The sequence below is a fragment of the Otolemur garnettii genome, unplaced genomic scaffold, assembly GCF_000181295.1.
Source record: "Otolemur garnettii isolate 467f Iridium unplaced genomic scaffold, OtoGar3 scaffold00065, whole genome shotgun sequence".
Taxonomy (NCBI): Eukaryota; Metazoa; Chordata; class Mammalia; order Primates; family Galagidae; genus Otolemur; species Otolemur garnettii.
Window position 1 is genome coordinate 80,596 of NW_003852460.1, and position 3,328 is coordinate 83,923.

At 47.3% G+C, this 3,328-nt stretch overlaps 1 protein-coding gene across 3 annotated transcripts in view; it reads right to left on the bottom strand.

Moving 5' to 3' along the window:
- Positions 1–3,328, bottom strand: part of PPP2R3B (protein phosphatase 2 regulatory subunit B''beta) — a 42,595-nt gene that overhangs the window by 10,590 nt on the left and 28,677 nt on the right. The gene's annotated exons all lie outside the window — the stretch shown is intronic.

A 3,328-nucleotide genomic window follows, 5' to 3' on the forward strand; every position in this document is an offset into this window, starting at 1 on the left:
GCCTGCAGCACAGAGGGCAGGAGTGGATGTGAGGGACCTGGGCACCCAGAGGCCTGCAGCACAGAGGGCAGGGGTGGGCGTGAGGGACCTGGGCACTCCAGGGCTCCTGCTGCCAACTGCGAGCTTCACATTCAGCACTGTGGACGCTGCCTCAAGAATGCCTGAAGACACAAAGTCTGCTCTTGCGCCCGTCCATGCAGGCATCCACCTGTTGCAGCCCCCGTGGGAGCTCAGGAGGACTAAGCATGCGGCCCTCCCCTGAGCACAGACACAGTGAGTTCGCACCATAACCACAAGCAACCACAATCCCCAGTGTCCATGCCTTCTACCAACCCACTGAGGAGAGAGTAACTGCCAGGACGCTTCCTGAGTGTAACAGTTACGAACATCACTCGTCCAAACTTAAGAGACCCAGCTAAGGCAGTGACCCACAGCAGGTTCACAGCTTTAAACACCTATATTAGAAAAGAAGGTGAACAGCACAGGAGAGGAAGGCAAAAAAAAGAAAGCTAAGGCTCAACAGAGAAAATAAACTGAAACTTGGTGATATGAAATTAAAAAAAAAGTAACATTAAGCAAAACTTCAAGAACAAAACAAAACACAAATTGCAAACACCGCTTTGGCACTACAGAGCACGAAAATACCAGAAAGTCAGCAGACACAGGTGTATGACTTTATCACCATAAACTAGACAACTATGCTGAAAGAGAAATTCCTTGATTAACACTTCTAACTAAAAACTAAGATAGAAAATCCAAACAGTCCTGTATTTCTTCAAGAAATTCATAATTGGAAATTCCAGACCCAGGAGCTTTCACCAGTGAATTCTACCTAATTATTATTTAGGGAATAAATCACACACATTCTTGTAGAGAACAAAAATAAGGGTTACTGTCTGATTTTTGTCCTGAGGGCAGCATATCCCAGTTCCAAGCGTCAAAGTCAGTTACTGCTCGGTTACTTTGAAACACCCACGCAGAAGGCACTGCAGCATACTACACTCAGCAGCATCTTCAAAATGACTATAATTAATAATAAAAAGACAGACCAGGAAACCAAGAATAAAAGGTAACACTCTTGTTCTAACAGACGATGCTACAATCTGAATGTTGAATCCTCACCTCCAAGGTGATGGGTTAGGACAGTTGTTTTCAACCTTCCTAATACAGTTCTGTGAGTTGCGACCCACAGGTTGAGAACTGCTGGGTTAGAAGGTAGGGCCTCTGGAAGTGATGAGGGCCTGAAAGTGCAGCCTCATGGATGGAATCAGTGTCCTTACAAAGGAACCCCAGAGAGTCCCTTCACCACCACCCCCGCTTCCACTGTATGAGGACACAGTGAGAAGGTGCCATCTCGTGAACCAGGAGCTGAGTCCCCACCACTCACAGCATCTGCTGCACTGGGATCTTCAGCCTCCAGAACTGTGAGCAATAAATGTCAGTTGTTTGTGAGTGACCCAGTTCATAATACTGTGTATTGATATAGCTGCAAAAATGGGCTGACACAGGGTATCTGCAGACACCCACAGTCACCATCAGACACAACGATGGTGCGCCAATGCTTCCTCCCTGTGCTGTGACAAGTAGATGTCCCTGGCTTGGTGCCTGTGGCTCAAGTGGCTAAGGCGCCAGCCACATACACCTAAGGTGGCGGGTTCGAATCAAGCCTGGGCCTGCCAAACAACAATTGACGGCTGCAACCAAAAAATAACCAGGCGCTGTGGTGGGTGCCTGTGGTCCTAGCTACTTGGGAGGCTGAGGCAGGAGATTCGCTTGAGCCTAGGAGTTGGAGGTTGCTGTGAGCTGTGACACCACAGCACTCTACCCAGGGGGATAGCTTGAGGCTCTGTCTCAAAAAAAAAAAAAAAGAAGAAGAGGTCCCCATCACGGCTAGGCTGGGGTACCGCAGGAGTGGCAGGGGAGGAAGATGTAGTCAGATGAGGAGGCGGCGGCAGAATGGTCGCAACTCACATGACACGACCAACGGAAAGCCCAAAATGTTCACAAAGTAGTAGAATGAATGTCCAAAGACAATAAACAAAAATCAAATATATTTTAATATTCTGGTAATAAACAATTGGAAAATAAAATTTTTGATGGCACTATTTATCAAGAGCATTAAAAAAAAATCAACCTATGAAGCAATCTGACAAAGGACCCACAAGATCCCTACAGAGAAAACTATAAAACATACTGAGAGAAATGAACGGTGACCCAAAACAATGGGACCTACACCACTCCCTGGTTTGTAGACTCATATTGTAAAACATCAGCTATCTCCCAAATGACACACAGATTCCACACGGTGCGATCAACATCCAATGGGGTTTCTGGAATTGTTCTGGGGATTTCAGGTAGAAACTAACAAACTTATTTTAAAACTTAGTAGGAAATGCAAAGCACTTTGCAGGGGAAACAATGTTGCTGGATGTAATTCTTTTTTTTTTTTTTTTTTTAAGACAGAGTCTCACTTCATTGCCTGCCCTCAGTAGAGTCCCTTGGCATTACACAGCTCAGAGGAACCTCCAACTCCTGGGCTTAGGCGATTCTCTTGCCTCAGCCGCCTGAATAGCTGGGACTATAGGCACCTACCACAATGCCTGGCTGTTGGATATAATTCTTACTCCTGGACTTCAGGACTCCCTACAAAGCCACAGCAGGAAAGACTGTGTATCAGGTAAGGCTGACAACCAGCCCAAGAAGAAAGAGCGTTCAAGGAGCAGAGCACAGGAGAGTTGGCAGGTCAGGACAGGACTAGACTGGAATTCAGCAGGAAGACACAGGCTGCTCAGTGACAGCAGTACAGACTTCCACATGCAAACGCATCCACACTGTGCTCATGCCCACTGGACCTCATGGTGTACACATGCAGGCCCCCTCACGGTGTGCATGGGCCAAATGGAAGTCATGGTGTGCATGTGCAGACCACCGTAACTGTACAAGTGCCCACTGCCCCTCATGGTGTCCCCACGCTGACTACTTCATGACCTCCTCACACTGTACACAAATAGTATGCAGATAGATCCCAGCCCTAAGTATCAAAGACAAAGTAGGTGAAATTTGTAGAAGAAAACCCAAGAGCACAGCTGCCTGGCTTTAGAGTGGCAATGATTTTCAAAAAGTGACACAAACCCACTGGCCCCGAAGGAAAGCCCGTAACCTGAACTGCTTCCACAGTGGGAACTTTGCTCCCAGACAGACAAGGTCAAGAGAATGGAAAATACCAGCTCAGGAGAGGCCACCAGGGACCAGGGCCAATCAGTCAGAAAGATGAGAGTAAGGCTTGTGCCCTGAGAGAAGCCACAGCATGGCTGAACAATCACTCAGG